The sequence below is a fragment of the Eubalaena glacialis genome, chromosome X (genome assembly GCF_028564815.1).
Source record: "Eubalaena glacialis isolate mEubGla1 chromosome X, mEubGla1.1.hap2.+ XY, whole genome shotgun sequence".
Taxonomy (NCBI): Eukaryota; Metazoa; Chordata; class Mammalia; order Artiodactyla; family Balaenidae; genus Eubalaena; species Eubalaena glacialis.
Genome location: NC_083736.1, coordinates 138,534,003 through 138,554,815, shown reverse-complemented (window position 1 = coordinate 138,554,815; position 20,813 = coordinate 138,534,003). Strand labels below are relative to the sequence as shown.

At 39.8% G+C, this 20,813-nt stretch overlaps 1 protein-coding gene across 3 annotated transcripts in view; it reads right to left on the bottom strand.

The window, feature by feature from the left end:
* The window catches only part of VAMP7 (vesicle associated membrane protein 7), a 65,097-nt gene extending 54,099 nt beyond the window's left edge, over positions 1 to 10,998 (bottom strand). For 2 of the 3 annotated variants that reach the window (XM_061178311.1, XM_061178312.1), the window contains exon 1: positions 10,877 to 10,998. The gene's annotated coding sequence lies outside the window, so the exon portion shown is untranslated. The remainder of the gene's footprint in view (positions 1 to 10,876) is intronic. The other variant, XM_061178310.1, reaches the window with a different exon arrangement.
* Between the last annotated feature and the right edge of the window lie 9,815 nt (positions 10,999 to 20,813).

Below are 20,813 nucleotides of genomic sequence, written 5' to 3'. Positions count from 1 at the left end.
GCCTGTGTGCAAGCACAGGTCACTATCCACACCTCCCCTCCCGGGAGCCTGTGCAGCCCGCCACTGCCAGGGTCCCGTGATCCAGGGACAACTTCCCTGGGAGAACACACGGCATGCCTCAGGCTGTTGCAACGTCATACTGGCCTCTGCCACTGCAGGCTTGCCCCACATTCAGTACCCCTCCCTCCCCCCACTGGCCTGAGTGAGCCACAGCCCCCTAATCAGCTGCTGCTTTAACCCCATCCTGTCTGGGCAGGAACAGATGCCTGAGGGTGACCTACATGCAGAGGCGGGGCCAAATCCAAAGCTGAACCCCAGGAGCTGTGCGAACAAAGAAGAGCAAGGGAAATTTCTCCCAGCAGCCTCAGGAGCAGCTGACTAAATCTCCACTATCAACTCGATGTACCCTGCATCTGTGGAATACCTGAACAGAAAATGAATCATCCAAAAGTTGAGGCGGTGGACTTTGGGAGTAACTGGCTTGGGGTCTGCTGTCTGGAACTGATTTCAGATTTTTATGTTTATCTTAGTATAGTTTTTAGCGCTTATTATCATTGGTGGATTTGTTTATTGGTTTGGTTGCTCTCTTCTTTTTTTCATTATTACTTTATTATTTTAATAATTAAAATTTTTTTTTATTTTAATTATTTTTTAATTTTTTTTATTATGATTTTTTTCTTTTTTTCTCCTTTTTCTTCTGAGCCGTGTAGCTGACAGGGTCTTGGTGCTCTGGCCTGGTGTCATGCCTGAGCCTCTGAGGTGGGAGAGCTGAGTTCAGGACATTGGACCACCAGAGACCTCCTGGCCCCATGTAATATCAATCAGCGAAAGCTCTCCTAGGGATCTCCGTCTCAACTCTAACACCCAGCTCCACTCAACAGCCAACAAGCTCCAGTGCTGGATGCCCCATGCCAAACAACTAGCAAGACAGGAACACAACCCCACCCATTAGCAGAGAGGCTGCCTAAAGTCATACTAAGTTCACAGACACCCCAAAACACATCACCAGTTGCGTACTGCCCACCAGAAAGACAAGATCCAGCCCCGCCCACCAGAACACAGGCACCTGTCCCCTCTACCAGGAAGCCTACACAACCCACTGAACCAACCTTACCCACTGGGGGCAGACACCAAAAACAACGGAAACTACAAACCTGCAGCCTGCGAAAAGGAGACCCCAAACACAGTACGTTAAGCAAAATGAGAAGACAGAGAAATATGCAGCAGATAAAGAAGCAAGGTAAAAACCCACAAGCCCAAACAAATGAAGAGGAAATAGGCAGTCTACCTGAAAAAGAATTCAGAGTATGATAGTAAAGATCCAAAATCTTGAAAACAGAATGGAGAAAATACAAGATATTTAACAAGGGCCTAGAAGAACTAAACAGCAAACAAACAATGATGAACAACACAATAAATGAAATTAAAAATTCTCTAGAAGGAATCAATAGAAGAATAACAGAGGCAGAAGAACGGATAAGTGACCTGGAAGATAAAATAGTTGAAATAACTATTGCAGAGCAGAAAAAAGAAAAAAGAAGGAAAAGAATTGAGGACAGTCTCAGAGACCTCTGGGACAACATTAACCACACCAAGACTCAAATTATAAGGGTCCCCAGAAGGAGAAGAGAAAAAGAAAGGGGCTGAGAAAATATTTGAATAGATTGTAGTTGAAAACTTCCCTAACATGGGAAAGGAAATAGTCAATCAAGACCAGGAAGCGCAGAGAGTCCCATACAGGATAAATCCGAGGAGAAACACACCAAGACACATGTTAATCAAACTATTAAAAATTAAATACAAAGAAAAAATATTAAAAGCTGCAAAGAAAAAGCTACAAATAACACACAAGGGAATCCCCATAAGGTTAACAGCTGATCTTTCAAAAGAAACTCTGCAAGCCAGAGGGAGTGGCAGGACATATTTAAAGTGAAGAAAGGGAAAAACCTACAACCAAGATTACTCTACACAGCAAGGATCTTATTCAGATTCGACAGAGAAATCAAAAGCTTTACAGACAAGCAAAAGTTAAGAGAATTCAGTACCACCAAACCAGCTTTACAACACATGCTAAAGGAACTTCTCTAGGGAGGAAACACAAGAGAAGGAAAAGACCTACAAAAACAAACCCAAAACAATTCATAAAATGGTAATAGGAACATACGTATCGATAATTATCTTAAATATAAATGGATAAAATGCTTCAACCAAAAGACACACACTGGCTGAATGCATACAAAAACAAGACCCGTATATATGCTGTCTACAAGAGACCCACTTCAGACCTAGGGACACATACAGACTGAAAGTGAGGGGATGGAAAAAGATATTCCATGCAAATGGAAATCAAAAGAAAGCTGGAGTAGCAATTCTCATATCAGACAAAATAGACTTTAAAATAAAGACTAATACAGGAGAAAAAAAGGACACTACATAATGATCAAAGGATCAAACCAAGAAGAAAATATAACAATTGTAAATATTTATGCACCCAACATAGGAGCACCTCAATACATAAGGCAAATGCTAACAGCCATAAAAGGGGAAATCGACAGTAACACACTATTATTAGTAGGGGACTTTAACACCCCACTCTCACCAATGGACAGATCATCCAAAATGAAAATAAATAAGGAAACACTAGCTTTAAATGACACATTAAACAAGATGGACTTAATTAATATTTATAGGACATTCCATCCAAAAACAACAGAATACACTTTCTTCGCAAGTGCTCATGGAACATTCTCCAGGATAGATCATATCTTGGGTCACAAATCAAGCCTCAGTAAATTTAAGAAAATTGAAATCATACCAAGTATCTTTTCCGACCACAACTCTATGAGACTAGATATCAATTACAGGAAAAAACTGTAAAAGATACAAACACATGGAGGCTAAACAATACACTACTAAATAACCAAGAGATCACTGAAGAAATCAAAGAGGAAATCAAAAAGTACCTAGAAACAAATGACAATGAAAATACGATGACCCAAAACCTATGGAACACAGGAAAAGCAGCTCTAAGAGGGAAGTATATAGCAATACAATCCTACCTCAAGAAACAAGAAAAATCTCAAATAAACAACCTAACCTTACACCTAAAGCCATTAGAGAAAAAAGAACAAAAAAACCCCAAATTTAGCAGAAGGAAAGAAATCATAAAGATCAGATCAGAAATAAATGAAAAAGAAATGAAGGAAACAATAGCAAAGACCAATGAAATGAAAAGCTGGTTCTTTGAGAAGATAAACAAAATTGATAAACCACTAACCAGACACATCAAGAGAAAAAGGGAGAAGACTCAAATCAACAGATTTAGAAATGAAAAAAGAGAAGAAACAACTGACCCTGCAGAAATACAAATGATCATGAGAGACAACTAAGAGCAACTGTATGCCAATAAAACGGACAACCTGAAAGAAATGGACAAATTCTTAGAAAAGTATAACCTTCCAAGACTGAACCAGGAAGAAATAGAAAATATGAACAGACCAATCACAAGCACTGAAATTGAAACTGTGATTAAAAATCTACTAACAAACAAAAGCCCAGGACCAGATGGCTTCACAGGTAAATTCTATCAAACATTTAGAGAAGAGCTAACACCTATCCTTCTCAAACTCTTCCAAAAAATGCAGAGAGAGGAACACTCCCAAACCATTCTACAAGGCTACCATTACCCTGATACCAAAACCAGACAAAGATGTCACAAAAAAAGAAAGCTACAGGCCAATATCACTGATGAACATAGATACAAAAATTCTCAACAATATACTAGCAGAACGCAACAGCACATTAAAAGGATCATACACCATGATCAAGTGGGGCTTATCCCAGGAATGCAAGGATTCTTCAATATACGCAAATCAATCAACGTGATACACCATATTAACAAACTGAAGGATAAAAACCATATGATAATCTCAATAGATGTAGAAAAATCTTTCAACAAAATTCAACACCCATTTATGATAAAAACTCTCCAGAAAGTGGGCATAGAGGGAACCTCCCTCAACATAAAAAGGCCATATATGACAAGCCCACAGCCACCATCGTTCTCAATGGTGAAAAACTGAAACCATTTCCTGTAAGATCAGGAACATGACAAGGGTGCCCACTCTCACCACTATTATTCAACATAGTTTTGGAAGTGTTAGCCACGGCAATCAGAGAAGAAAAAGAAATAAATGGAATCCAAATCAGAAAAGAAAAGTAAAACTGTCACTGTTTGCAGATGACATGATACTATACATAGAGAATCCTAAAGATGCTACCAGAAAACTACTAGAGCTAATCAATGAATTTGGTAAAGTAGCAGGATACAAAATTAATGCACAGAAATCTCTTGCATTCCTATATACTAACGATGAAAAATCTGAAAGGGAAATTAAAGAAACACTCCCATTTACCACTGTAACAAAAAGAATAAAATATCTAGGAATAAACCTACCTAAGGAGACAAAAGTCCTGTATGCAGAAAAGTATAAGCCACTGATGAAAGAAATTAAAGATGATACAAACAGGTGGAGAGATATACCATGATCTTGGATTGGAAGAATCAACACTGTGAAAATGACTATACTATGCAAAGCAATCTACAGATTAAATGCAATCCCCATCAAACTACCAATGGCATTTTTCACAGAACTAGGACAAAAAATTTCACCATTTGTATGGAAACACAAAAGATACCGAATAGCCAAAGCAATCTTGAGAAAGAAAAACAGAGCTGGAGGAATCAGGCTCCCTGACTTCAGACTTTACTACAAAGCTACAGTAATCAAGACACTATGGTAATGGCACAAAAACAGAAATATAGATCAATGGAACAGGATGGAAAGCCCAGAGATAAACCCATGCACATATGGTCACCTATCTTTGATAAAGGAGGCAAGAATAGACAATGGAGAAAAGAAAGCCTCTTCAATAAGTGGTGCTGGGAAAACTGGACAGCTACATGTAAAAGAATGAAATTAGAACACTCCCTAACACCATACACAAAAATAAACTCAAAATGGATTAAAAACCTAAACGTAAGGCCAGACACTATAAAACTCTTACAGGGAAATATAGGCAGAATACCGTATGACATAAATCACAGCAAGATTCTCTTTGACCCACCTCCTAGAGAAATGGAAATAAAAACAAATAAAAAACAAATGGGACCTAATGAAACTCAAAAGCTTTTGCACAGCAAAGGAAACCATAAACAAGACAAAAAGACAACCCTCAGAATGGGAGAAAATAGTTGCAAATGAAGCAACTGACAAAGGATTAATCTCCAAACTATACAAGCAGCTCATGCAGCTCAATATCAAAAAAAACAAACAACCCAATCCAAAAATGGGCAGAAGACCTAAATAGACATTTCTCCAAAGAAGATATACAGATTGCCAACAAACACATGAAAGGATGATCAACATCACTAATCATTAGAGAAATGCAAATGAAAACTACAATGAGGTATCACCTCACACTGGTCAGCATGGCCATCATCAAAAAATCTACAAACAATAAATGCTGGAGAGGGTGTGGAGAAAATGGAACCCTCTTGCACTGTTGGTGGGAATGTAAATTGATACAGCCACTATGGAGAACAGTATGGAAGTTCCTTAAAAAACTAAAAATAGAACTACCATATGCCCTAGCAATCCCACTACTGGGCATATACCCTGAGAAGACCATAATTCAAAAAGAGTCATGTACCACAATGTTCACTGCAGCACTATTTACAATAGCCAGGACATGGAAGCAACCTAAGTGCCCATCAACAGATGAATGGATAAAGAAGATGTGGCACATATATACAATGGAATATTACTCAGCCATAAAAAGAAACGAAATTGAGTTATTTGTAGTGAGGTGGATGGACCTAGAGTCTGTCATACAGAGTGAAGTAAGTCAGAAAGAGAAAAACAAATACCGTATGCTAACACATATATATAGAATCTAAAAAAAAAAGAAAAATGGTTCTGAAGAACCTAGAGGCAGGACAGGAATAAAGACACAGACACAGAGAATGGACTTGAAGTCACGGGGAGGGGGAAGGGTAAGCTGGGACGAAGTGAGAGCGTAGCACTGACATATATACACCCCCAAATGTAAAACAGATAGCTAGTGGGAAGCAGCTACATCGCACGGGGAGATCAGCTCAGTGCTTTGTGACTACCTAGAGGGGTGGGATAGGGAGGGTGGGAGGGAGACGCAAGAGGGAGGGGATATGGGTATATATGTATACATATAGCTGATTCACTTTGTTATACAGCAGAAACTAACACACTGTAATGCAATTATACTCCAATAAAGATGTTAAAAACAAGTAAGCATTTCTTACTCTCTCCTATACTGCTAAAAATCACACCTGTAATCAAGTCTCACATGTGCCCACTAATATTATCTTGCAATAGAATCTGTAATGTTTTAATGAATATTGGGACAATAGAAACAACTGTGCCCGAAAGAATACTGCATTTGAAGTCCGAAAACATGGCTCTGCTAATTATTAGCAGTATGTGAATGTCCAATAAATGATAAAGTGCTATATAAGATCAGATTCAAGAAGAAAAAGAATTAAACTATAAGCCAGAAAGAGAAGAAAAAAAAAGATAATGGAATATAAAGGAAAGTTGTCTTAACACTGTTCCTCCCTGTTCTCTTACTCACTCCTTGCTTGGTCCCATAGCCATCATCCCAATTCTACTACATTCCTGCTAAGAATCCTGTATGAGTTTCCTGTGGCTGCGTGACAAAGTACCAAAAGATGCAAGGCTTAAAATAACAGAAATTTATTGTCTCATAGTTTTGGAGGCCAGAAGCTTGAAATCAAGATGTTGGCAGGTCCATGCTCCTTCTGAAATCTGTAGGGGAGAATCTCTTCTAGTATCTCTTCCTAGCTTCTGGTGGTTTGCTGGCAATCCTTGGCGTTCCTTGGCTTGCAGCTGCAGCACTTCAATCTGTGCCTCCATAGTCACATGGCATTCTCCACGTGTGTCTATGTCTTCACATGGTTGTCTCTGTGTCTCTTCCCTTCTTATAAGGACATCTACTCCAGTATGACCTCATTTTAACTTACATCTTAATTACATCTGCAAAGACCTTATTTCCAAATAAGGTCCCATTCACAGATAGCAGGGGTCAGGATTCAACATCTTTTTTGAGGACACAACAAACCCCATCTTGGGAACTCACCATTCCTCCCAAATCACTCCTACTCTCCCCTCTCCACATATTCATATCACCCCAACTTGCCTTCCTCTCTTCTCCAAAACCTGTGTCTCACATCCTTCCATAATCATATTAGAGGCCTGTCCTTAGAACGATGGGCCAGAAGAGCAACCTTCAACAGCTTGGAGTTAGAAAGACCAGTTTCTACTGCCCAGAAAGTTCCAAGGAAAGAACATTTTTGTTTCAGTTGCTGGGATTCCAAAAAAAAGATATGCTACGGGGGAATCCGAGTGAGAATTCTGAATGTAGTTTTTTATAGAGGAATTATTAGAAATTGTGGTGAAGGTCTTTAAGTCCATTAAAGGTTATATATGATGCTATTCATTGGCTTAACAACCGAAATGTCATAAGTAGCATTATTTATAGGAAAAAATGCACCCAGAGTTTCAAACAATAATCTTACAAAGGAACTTCTGGGATATATCTATTTGTAAGGGATTGCCTGCATTAAAAATATTGCTAACGGGCTTCCCTGGTGGCGCAGTGGTTGAGAATCTGCCTGCCAATGCAGGGGACACGGGTTCAAGCCCTGGTCTGGGAAGATCCCACATGCCGTGGAGCAACTGGGCCCGTGAGCCACAATTACTGAGCCTGCGCGTCTGGAGCCTGTGCTCCACAACAAGAGAAGCCACAATAGTGAGAGGCCCACGCATCACGATGAAGAGTGGCCCCCGCTTGCCACAACTAGAGAAAGCCCTCGCACAGAAACGAAGACCCAACACGGCCATAAATAAATACATTAAAAAAAAATATTGCTAACAAAATAGCACAGGAACAACATAAATGTTCCTCCCCAGTGGAGGCATCTTCAAATGGAAGTTGAAGATGGTTTCAGGGAACTGAGAAGGGTAAAAGGACGAGTCAGTGTTTCTCACACTCAAGTCTTTGTGTTCTGAGAAATTTTTTAATTCTGTATTTTTATTTTGATAACATTAAAAATATATACGAATACCTGGATTATCTACATGTATACCATATAAATGAGTGATGGCAAACAATTCAGTGCTGCATTTGCATTACGAAGGCATAGGTGCCAAGAAATTCCCTAAAACAGTGCTTAATTTTTAATGTATTGGAAGCATGTCTGGCTGCTCCTAGGTTGACACATCCTAAAATCATAATGACAATCATGACTCAAGCACTCTTGTATTCCTGTTGTGTTTTTTAATCAGTTATAAGGACAAAATTTATACTTTGCAGTAACGATTTACATCTGAAAGATATCTGCATGGAAAAAGCCTTTTATTTTTAAGAACTGAGACTTAGTTATCTGACATTCTGAAAATGACAATGTGGAAGAATAACAGTAACTCATAAATTATCTCAAGCTAAGCAAAAAATAATACTCAAAGGTGTTTGTACCAAGTAGAACCCAAATGATACTACAATGTGCTATATGAATAAACGTTGCGCAACTATTCAAACAGAACAAAGAGATGGAAGAATTAACTCGTCACATAGTGCATGGCAATAGCCAATGCCAAATCAAAAGAAAGCATTCTGTATCATTATCTGTATTACTGCAAGGAGATGTATTATGTTTAATCCTTGCAACAGTTCATTAGCAGAATGTTTCACAGGAAATACATTATGGAAATTAAATTTTTTCCACCCTTGTATCATGGGGCATACTATTAAATTGTCCCATTAAATTAAATGCGGGGCGCATGGAAGGTGCTCAGGAAAAAGATGGGAACTCATTTTAGGAGACAGCTATGGAACAAGAGAAGGCACAGAAGTGAGAACATGCTTGAGAAGGTAAATAAACTAGCCTGATGAGATGGAATGGTCCACATTTGGCAAATGAGAAGGTTTAGGGATAAGTCTAATGGCCATATGTAAAAAGAAGGCCTTGTATTAATTAAGTAACTTGTATTTGCTCAAATAGTTTTTCTATTTCAGTTCAACACATGTTCTAAGGCTTTACTATATGGCACCCAATATAGTAAACATTGGAGGTATGAAGACCAGTAAGAAAGGACGTCTATACTCAAGGAAACCATAGTAAAATATGGAAGACAGACATAAACAAATAAATGCAATAATCTTTAAGGGTGAATAATCTAAGAATGCACACAATTGTTTAGAAGATTTCTTAAAGTTTTGTGATTATCTCATCTTGGATGAAGAAAAAAAAATGCAGGTGTCAGCCTATGTATTGGGAATTTCCTCAGTATACAATTATTTCTTCTTGGAAGAGAGGTCAAAGTGTCTGTTTTATCCTTACTAGGTTCTCAATGCCCAGCACAGTGCCTGACATATAATATTCCCTCAAATATTTAATAAATTAATAAACACTGAGCATGTTTTGGTTTTAAATATACTATAAATGACAGATAACTTTATATTCAGTAGGACCTGGCAAGAACAATATTTTGATTACCAAACTATCTCCCTAAGATAAAGGAGTTGAGCTGAGAATAATCCAATCCTCAACTCTTCTTAGGGAGGAACTAAGCAAATGACAGAAAAGCCACCAATTCTGATGTAATAACCTTGGAGGAGACAGAAGAATGAAGAACAAACATTGATATGAGAGAGAGAAAGAAGAGGTGTTTATGAAAATCCTGAAGTCTGGTCACAGATCAAGACTATTCTTGTTGGTATTACAAATATTCTCTTGGGGTGATGCTCTGAGACCCAACCCAACCCTTCTAACTTTCTCAGGATAGGAGACTACCCTGTCAAGTAAAACATTTGTTCTATTTTGCATTAACCACCACCACCATATAACATCACCGTGATTCTTCTTGTTTGCCCCTTCCACACACACTCACAAATATGTAAGCTACTGAGAGTAGCGATCTCCTATGTCTTGTTTCCAGCTATATCCCTTGCACTTAGAAGACTGTCTAGCACGTATTAGCTGTTCAATAAATGTTTGTTAAACAAAACATATGAGTGGCTCTGCTCTCAGTCACAGCTATTCAAAGGGAAAAAATGTCCAAAACATGACAGTATACTCCCGGATCAAGGGTGGGACAATGGCGGTACAGGTAGTTGAGAGCAATTAATAAGACAGAAAGAAAAGGACTTGATAACTGATTGTTTGTGGGGATTATGGAAGAGGGAGGTGTAAAGCATTTACTAAAGAGTCTAGTACGTGGTCAGTTTGTTAAATATTGGCCAATAGTAATAAGAAGAACAACACTGTACAGGTCTGACGCTGAGGAAATAGGTCGGGGCAGAGATATAGAGCTCCTATCCGAACTGAGGAAGAAGAATTACAACACTGGGCCTTGGAGGAAGGGCACGCAGACGGCTAGGAGCCCAGAAGTAGGAGGTAAAGCAGAAAGTGACGTCATCGAAACAAGGGCGTAGAGAGTTTTTAGAAGATTCAAGAAATCTCAAGAGATTCAAATGCTACAAAGAGGTCTTGCAGAATGCAAACTGAGGGAAAGTTAACATTCCTTTTTCCTCTGTAACAACTTAAGCGACGCATTCTGACTCTTTCACTCGAGGCCCTTTTAGCGGCATAAAACGCACTTCACCAAAACTGGACCTGTCCGACAATTCGAACTGTCGACACCAGAGAAGCCCTAGTCACCCTTGCATTGCCTCCTAATTCCACCTTCCCGTCGACACCTCTGCCCTCCCTCTGCCATCGTCTCCCCGCCTTCGGCCCAGCGCTCCCCGCTGCTTTTACCTGTCCGGACACCGTGTGAGAACTCGGGGATCGGGAAAGAGTTGCGCGGGTTAGCGCGGGGTCGCCAACTGCTTGCTCCCGGAGGAGGCTGGACCGGACGCCGCCGGCTTCCGCAAAAGCGCCCCGCCCGCGCGCGGCTTCCTGGGAATGTGAGCGCTCCTCCAATGGGAGCGAGAGGCGGGGAGGGGCCTGCTGCGTTCCCAGCCCCCGCACTTCCCAGGAGCCGCACTGCATTCTGGGAGTGGTAGTTTCCGCTGGCCTATCGCCGAATCTGTCACCCGCTCCATCAACAATTCTTGTCATAAACAACATCAAGCGCTGTTCCTTAGAGAAAGCGAGAGAATGCACGGCCACAAAAAGTCCACCGGCGGGATAAATGAAGAGCCGAGCTTTCCCCACCGTCTCTCTGCTTAGTCTCAGCAGGCAACGTCGCCTGTTACTTCACAGACAAGATAGAGTTCATCTGACAGGAATTCCCTCTACTTTCGCCACGAAATTTTTTTAACTTCCTTGGATCCCTCAGCAATCCTTTCTCCCATTCTTTTGCAATAATAAAAATGGTAATAATAATAATAAATCAACTACTCTCCTTTGATGTAAATTCCCTCATCCCCTTTACATCCCTATTCCTTCTTACTAACTCAGTCGAGCTCCACTAATAAACTAGTCTGTCTCGTGTCTCAACGGCTCCCTGCTTATTTGCCCTTTATTATCAGCATTTAAAGATTGTCAAAGTTTCTCTCATCTAAAATATTCCAAAGTCACCTTTCTCAACCTCACACCACCCCAAACCTCTCACCACACACAGACTTAACTTCTCCTTTCCAGTCAAAATTCTCAACCGTGTTGCTAAAATAGACACTTTTAAACCATTACCATACCTCAACTCTGCAGGATTTTACATTGGTTATTCCCTCCTTCTTGAAACCCCCTTAGTTTGGGCTGCTTTAACAAAATACCTCAGACTGAATGGCTTAAACAGAAATTAATTTCCCACAGTTCTGAAGGCTGGGAAGGTTCAGACCAGGGTGCCACAGTATGGTGGGGTTCTGGTGAGGACCTGCTTCCTGGCTTTCAGACTGCTGCCTTCTTGTTGTGTCCTCACGTGGTGGAGAGATAGTATCTCTCTCACATCTCTTATAAGGGCACTAATCCCATTCATGAGGGCCCCACCCTCATGATCTAATTAACTCCCAAAGATCCACCTCCAAATACAATCACATTGAGGATCCAGGCTCTAATATATAAATTGGGGTGGGAAGAACACAAACATTCACTTTATAGCACCCTCTATTCTCTTAGCTTTTTCTAAGATGCTGCACTCTTCTGGTTCCCCTCCCACTTTTGTGGCAGATCCTCATTTTCCTTTGAAATGTTCATGTTCCATAGGGCTCTTCCTTACACTCTCTTCTTTTCTTGTCAAACTTTTCTTGGGTGATCTTAACTAATCCCACTGCTTTGATTATCATCTGTATGCTGATGATTCTCACATATAGGAAGCCCAGACAAGACTCCTGTAACCCAGACTGAAATATCTAATGAAAGCTGGGCATCTCTTTCAGGCACCTAAAACTTAATGTAGTCTTTAGTTGACCTAATACATTTCTACTCTCCCCTCTCCCATAAGCTTCTCCTCCTTCTCCTCTAATCCCATCTCAGTGAATGGCACAACCATGCAATCAGTTGCCCACACCAGAAAGCTGGGTATCATTTTGAATGCTTTCACTCCCTCATAGCTCACATCCAAATAATCAGCAAGCCATGTTAATTCTATTCCCTAAATATCTCACTTGTCAAACTTCAGTTTTCTCATCTTTGAAATGAAGATAATAACGGCACCTGTCTTCAAAGATTGCTGCAATGATAAATGAGCAATACTGCCTGGCAAAGAGTAAGCACTCAAGGACAATAAGCATTTATTGAACAAGCATTATATTTGCCATTAGTTCTTCTTTATTAGGTCTTACATAATGATAGCTAGCATTTACTTTATATTTAGGGAGAAAGAAAAGGAAAATGAGAAATGGTGAGATATTTTGTGTAAGTTACAATCCACTCCATTCCTCAGTATCTTTCCAATCATGACAAAAATATAGCGGTAGTCACGAGGCACTATACAAACTGTTCTACTCTAATGTGTGCAGCATATACCATACCTTATTTATTGTTATCAGCTCTGGCTGTGCTATAGACATTAAAAAAATCATGACAAATGATCTGAGCACTAGAAACCAGAAGTAATATCTCTGTACCTACAGTATCTCCTTCACCATCTCCCTCCCACCCACTCCTCATCACTTGAAATTGTTCTGTCTAAAACAAAATCTGATCATTTCCAAATTCTACTTAAAATCTTAATTCACTCCCCATTATGTAGAGGATAAAGTCTAAGATTCTAAACGGAGAATTCAAGGCCCTCCATGACCTGACCTCTCTCTACCTTCCCTGCTTCATATTCTGCTTCTCTCACCAACACATCCTGTGTTCAAGCCAACTCTTGTATGGTGTCATTCACTAATTCATCCATCTATCTATTCCTCCAACAAATATGTACTAAGTGCCTACTATGAGCCAGGCCTATTCTGGATTCTGGTGATATAGCAGTGAACAAGACAGACAGTGTCCTTGCCAACTGGAGTTAACACTTCAATACCATGCTCTTTCATGCCTCAGTGACTTTGCACAGGCTGCCTCCCTTATCTAAATCTTATTTACCCTTCAAGACATATCTTAAATATCACCTCTTAATTTTCCAGCAAAGTATATGCTTTTTTAAGCTTTTTCATCCTCTGCAAAGGTTTACTTTTCATCTTAATATTAATTCAATTTTATTCAATACCTATTATTTGAGAGACAGCATAGTATCTTAGAAAGAGAAGGAGTTTTGGAGCCAGACAGTCCTGAGTTAATAGCTGTATGAACTCTAAATGTTGCCTCAATTTAGAGGTTTTAGAGCTCTATCAAAGCCCCTCTTGTTACTCTATATTCTCTCCTAAAGTAATCTCATCTGTGCTTCAAAATTTGTATCTCTAGCACAAGCATTTATACTGGGAAATCAGGGAAAGTTCTCTCTGAGGGGGTAATATTTAAGCTGAAATATAAATGTCAAGAAGGAATCAGCCATAAGAAGATCAGAGGGAACAGAAATAAAGCCATAGTGACTGTAGGGTAGTGGAAGTGAGGGAAGAGTAGTAGGAGAGGAGATCACACAGGCCTTTCTGCTCCTCAAATATGTCAAGCTCCTCCTCACTTTATATCTTTGCACCAGCTCTCTCTGCTTGGAGTTTTGTTCCCTCTTATCTTTTTGTGGCCAGAGGGTCTTGCAAGGCTGCGTAAGCTAGAAGAAGGAGTTTGGACTTTATTCTAAGTGTAGCGGGAAGTAGAGAGGTTCAAGCAAAGGAGTGATCTGATGTATGGGTTTAAAAAAATTATCCGGCTTGGGCTTCCCTGGTGGCGCAGTGGTTGAGAATTCGCCTGCCAATGCAGGGGACACGGGTTCGAGCCCTGGTCTGGGAAAATCCCACATGCCGCGGAGCAACTAGGCCCGTGAGCCACAACTACTGAGCCTGCGCGTCTGGAGCCTGTGCTCGGCAACAAGAGAGGCCGCGATAGTGAGAGGCCCGTGCACCGCGATGAAGAGTGGCCCCCGCTTGCCGCAACTAGAGAAAGCCCTCGCACAGAAACGAAGACCCAGCACAGCCAAAAATAAATAAATAAATTAATTAAGAATGCAAATGACCCAAGGATCAGGTGTTTCAATTAAAAAAAAAAAAAGTCAGGTTTATGGATATATAAGTTACATACAGTAAAATTCACCATTAAAAAAAATTATCTGGCTTTATTTAGCATACCAATATACTGTCTACCCTGGTAATAAATTAATATGTACAGTTTTCAAAATATGTTGGGTAGTTTCCAAGAGGAGTGCTTCTGGATGTGTATACTACAGTTCATGCAGAACCGTTTAAATAGGTGGCTTTATAATTTGATAATTTTCAAATTTAGAAGTTCTGTTACCATTTCATCAGGTTACTGAAAAATTGATTCTCTTTTTTATAATACATGATTTTAGATAATTTGAGCTTATGGAGTAAAGGTTTCAATTTCCATTTCAGTTCCTGCAGCTACCAAACCTGGAATTATAGAACTGATGGTTTAGATAACCTTACCCAGTCTCCCAATTGTACACATGACAAAGATTACAAAGCTAAGAAGAGATGGAGCCTGGATTACAAACTAGCTTTCTTATAGTAGATGCTCCAGAACTGTCTGTTGCGCTAAAATAAGATACATATATCATACAGAACTCTAGTCATATCTGAGAGATCCTGGTTTTACATTCTGCTTAACAGGATTGGATCGTGATGTGTTATTGTGTAGTTCACAAACAAATCTAGTGACTGTTGTTTTGGCATCAACATCATTCACATTATTGCAATTTATCACTGATCACCAGTGCTATTTATGCTTCTTTTCTCCTGGATATTTGGACTTGGGCAAATTTTCTTCCTGTTCGTCTGTGCTCAAAATAGACCTACCTTGAGAATGCCTGTTCTCCTTTGAAATTCACAATCAGTAGAGGGAGCTAACACATTATCAATATCTACAAAATCATTGACATTTGAGTATGGGACAGTTTGTTTCTCTTTGTAGCTCATTCCAGTTAGTGTCATCATACTTCCTGCTCTGTTGGTCTGAGCCATCAATGGTTCCAACACCAGCTTTGGCAAAGCAGTTGTGGATTACTTCTGAGGTTTCTATGCCACATAGCAATGACATTTCTCATCATACGAAGGACATGCCGTTTCTTTACACCTGCAATAGAACAGTGCTTCTCATAACATACCAAGCATTTCCATCATCCAACTTTTGATGATTTATTATTTCTCAGTCAAATGGCTACACGTAGCCATGCTGGCAGGCAAAAATAAAAGACTACAAACGTTTTAATTTAAACCTCTGGTGTCCATGTGCAGCTAACAGTAATAGAATGTTCACATTCTGGTAAGCCATTTTATTTTCTAATTGCAGGAGCCATTTCCCAAACAACCTGCCAGACGTCAGTGCATTTTTGTTAAGTTTATATACACACAGGAAAGTTGTGTATAAAAGGGGAGTTTTCAAATTTCCATATTGATTCTAATTTCTTGCTCCTCTCAGCATTCTAATGGAGGAAAGCTGATGACCCAGCTTTCTTTATATATTTATTTTTCTCCAGGACAACATTCTTCTGTCAGAGTGTTCCTCTGGTTTGGTCACAGATTATAGAGGCACATTAGATATGCCCCCAAGGACACATCTATTCAGATTTGGCTACTCATTTTCAAGACAATCATCAGCAAACAGAGTTATTGTAGGTGCTTCACTGTTCAGGTTAAGTAAAATGATACTGTGATAATGCTGAAAGCATTGTTGCCAGTCATAAAGACTTGACATCAACTCCCATCTGAAGAGCAATTTCATTAGCCTTTTCTAAAAACAAGTGAGCATCCAGATATAGAAATATCTGCCCTGGTCTGGCAAAATTATTCAAGTGTTCCACTTACTAAGTTGGCATATTTTGCTCCTCTCATTCTGTTATGAATTTTACCTCCCTCAGCTCCTTGACTTTTTCCAGTTTTCAAAAAAAAATACAGAATATTCATGAGGAAATTCCAAATTTTGTGACCATTTAACTTTTTGACTTTTCTTTTTTATCCACGAACATTTAGTCCTGGAGAAATTGGGAGCTCACTATATTTTCACTTTAATGGCATGACAGACACCGCATGGAGCGTAACAGAAAAGGCCTGCTTCATAGAACATGAACGTTCTCAAAAGGGCAAGATCAAGGGCAAGCCTGAGGCTTGGTGCAGGAGATGAAAGTGCAGCACTGACAAGGCAACTAAGTGTCTTAAGTTCCAACGTTTCCAAAGCAAAGGTGATGTCAAACTGTAAAATGGGCTACTTTGAATTATTTTTATAACCAAGTCAAAAATAAGGAACACTAATGACTTTGGGGTAGATACTGCCGCAATCAGACAGCAAGTAATTAGGTTTAAGACATCAAAAGGATGAAACAGAGGGAAAGAAAGTACTGACTTGAAATTATCCTCCTTTACAATTCTGATGAAAAATTGAGAACACTTCGAGTTCAAAGCTCTAAGCATAAAATCCATATGTTGGCTTACTTCTAATCTGATGTAAAGAATCCACAATCTAATGCAATAGCAAACCACAAAACTGGTGTCCCTATGGGAGAGGCCTGTAACTTGACATTTGTTTTTTCCACTTTGCCTCATTTCCAATTGTTTAGAATTTTTGACTCTTCAAGCCTTCAGCCTTTAACCAATTATTTTCTGGTGGAAGGGACTGGGATTGTTTCTCCACACATAAACTGATCTTTGTCATCAATCACTTTCATAATGAGAGAACATCCAGGACACATAGCAATATCTTCCCCATTCTCCAACTCTTCCTTGGTAGGGATGAAGATGTCCATATAAGTTATCCCCACATGCACAGGGTTAGAAATACATCTCTAAGGCGTGATCATATTGCAAGTCCATGATTTCTACCTTGGAACAGATCTGGTATGTTCCTACCTTTGAGTTTTTGCATCAGCTGTTTACTCAGCACTGAATGCTGAACCTCCATATCTGTGCACATGTCTTTCTCTGGTATCAAATAGTATTCTAAGATAAATATATATTACTGCATTTAATCATCGGTGTAATGGTAGGAAGTCATTATTATTGTCATCACCCTTGTTTTCCAGATAAGAAAACCGTGGCTCCAAGTTGCACAGAAACTGAAGGGGCCAAGGTTTGCCTCCTGAGGTCTTGGCTTCCTAACCCACCCCCTCTTTCGTAAGTTTCAGAAGTTCCTTAAGAGGGAATGCAAGGAAGGATAGGCAATCAGTGTTGGTTGACTAAATCCAACAGTCCCAGATCCACCTGTTTGCTTCCGGTTGTCCCGTCCATTTCTGTTCCTGTGTCCTGGGCCTTCCTGTCACCTTGAAAAGGGACGATTACAACACAGAAGCCGCAGAGATGGGGGAGGGAGCAGAAATCTCACATTTCTCAGCAAAATGGTTGGAAGGCAGTCCGTAAGTGCTACTGAAGGGCGAAGTATTTCAGAGTACACAGCACAGGGACCTTGGCAGAAAGGGCCCAAGGGGCCCAGAGCTTGAAACAGAGCCGGGAACAAGGTCAGGGGACAGGGACCAGGCAGGCCCGGTGTTGTGTCACTGCCTGTGGCAGCTTCTCTGCTAAGGGTGCAGCGCCCCAGTGAGGAGTGGAAGGGTAGGAGGGCCGCTACCCTTCCATACTGAACATGGCCGCTGAATGCGAGCTCATGACCCCGGTTCGGGAAAGCAGCGGGAAACCGACCGAACCTGTGACCTTCTTCAAGGGGCAAGGGAACAGAACAGTCATGAAGAGCAGGTTAGCTTTGGTTTTCTTTTGTCTCTTTTACTGCTTCTCAAAAACACAGTGAGCAGGATCTCATCTCCCTCCCCACTCGTCTCGGGGTTTACCTGGAGCACTTCTCTGACAGGGTGGGGGTCGGGGTAGGGACCACTGATAGAGTCCACTCCTAGAGTCTAAAACAGTAAGGCTCACAGGGGTTGCTCTACATCATCCCAGGGTTAGAGACAGTGGAGCTGGGACTATGCCACCCACACCTTTGGTCTCCCCAAGGCATCACAAGCCTTTTTTTTTTTCTTTCCCACTACAGCCTTCAACTTTATTTCAAATCTGCGGCCGCGGTAGTTCCCTGTAAGGAAAAGAAATTTTAAAAGGCTTCAGATAGCTTACATGTAAAGGTAATGGTTTTCACGCTATGTTTTAAGAGTATCTGAAAGCTGTGAGTCCATATGTAACACAATGGAAATCAAGGGATATATGTTTTTAATTTGTGTATCTTACTTCCTTCTGGGAAGTAATTGCAGAGTGTTTTGGAAGCTCTGTAAAAAAAAAAGTGGCTGGAATTCATTCACATATCCTGTGGCTCACAAGATCTCTAGGATACACTCTTGCTCAACTCTGCATTGTATCTTCACACAGCTGTGCAGATAATTAGCTTTGTTGAGAGATGGAAATACTTTTTGTAAGAAGACAGTAAGTTTCTAAGTATAATGGAAAGTCATATAGAAATTTAAGAGGACTGAATCAACATACAGGCCAATGGCTTCTATTTAGCAAACATTTATTGGAGCCTGCTGAAGACCAAGAACTGGGAGACTACAAACAAGGATAAAACCATACGTTCACAATCTGGGTAGAACAATAATTGATATGAGAGAGATTTTATGAACAAAGTAGGCAGAGGAAAGGAAACATTAACATTTTATTTATTGAACATATATTTAATGAGTCCCTGCTATGTCCAAGATACTAATGCAACAGTACACAAAACACAGTTCCTGCTCTCTTGGAGACTGCAGTTGTTGAGTTCCTACTAAGTGTCAGGCACGTTCTTACATTCATTTTTTTAGATATATGTGGTCTCAGTTAATATTCCAACAACCCTGGGTAGTGTCTTCTTGAGGTCCATATCTTAAAATTTCAGTAACAACTAGAATTTTACAAACAATCCATAGACATCTCCTTATGTAGATATATAAAAGAACATGGTGAAAATGGTGAGAAATCTTGGGTTTAAATCTTGTTAAAGGTTAATAGCAAAGCAGAAATTCAAATCCAATGTCTATTTTTACTCCACGGTCCCCATATACCTTTATACAATGCAGCTTCCTGTGGGGCCAAGCCCAATCTGACTTCACAGTCAAACTGCATCTTAAAGGATGAGTGGGACAGGAGCATAATAGAGACAAAGGTTACTGCTTATGTAATAAATCCCACAGAAAGAACTTCTTTTCTTCAGTCATTAAGGTAACATGATTTAGTTATCCAGACTTACTGAGTTATTCATACAATTTTAGCCTGCCAAATTAGGAAGGCCAACATTCTAGGAAATTTTTTTAGAAGTTATCGCCATGACTTTGACTACCTGCAATTAAACAGAGCAGTTCAGTTCAACAAACTTTACTGAGGCATCATGTGCCAAGAAGTATGCTAAGTACTAGAGATACATGCTCTGAAAAAACTTAAATAATATATGCAATTGAGACATTTTTGTCCTGGATTTTGTTACAATTCTGATTTCAATACAATTCATATGACTTCATCTTTCTGACTCTCCTCTATAAATTATGAGGTTGTATTAGCTGGTCATTAAGAAAAATTTTTATAATCTAGCTGTATTAGAATCTGGCAAAAAGTTTTCTTTAAGTGGTTACTTTTCTCTTTCAAATTTTGCTGCATTCTATGGTCTGGTACTTGATACTGAGGAATAACATAATAATCTTTCACTTTATCTTGGTTGGCAGGTGCTGGCAGTTGATGCATATAGAAGTTGTATCACATTTTTATTGCCCAAGGAGGACCCTAAGAAACTCTCATTATATGACCATGAAGAAGTGAGTGTAAATGTCCATTCACCAAGAGTTTGGTGGTTTCTTCCTAGAGCCATTGGACTAAAACATTGATCCTTTAACACCAGTGTATGGCTAGGCTACACAAGAATCACCCGGGGTGTTAGCTGTTAACATAGATTCCTGGCCTACAAAGTCACATTTTTGAGGGTGTAAGATGAGTATCTGTATTTGTAGCAAGGAACACAAGTGATGCTGATAAGCTTAGAAAATACTGCAAAAGCAGAGACTATGGAAACCTATTTAATTCCCCAATTCCAAAATAGGATCAGATTTAATCCTAAACTGGGATCAGATTTTTCAATTTGCAGTAGTGCCTACCAGAGTTAACAACACAAACAGAATGTCGTTTAGTAGATATAACCAAAATCTATCATTCTGTAGTTTCAAGTCCATTTACTGTCCATAGCCTCTAGGATACACTGCTACCGAGGCCTAATTTCAGTTGCCACTTTGTAAAAC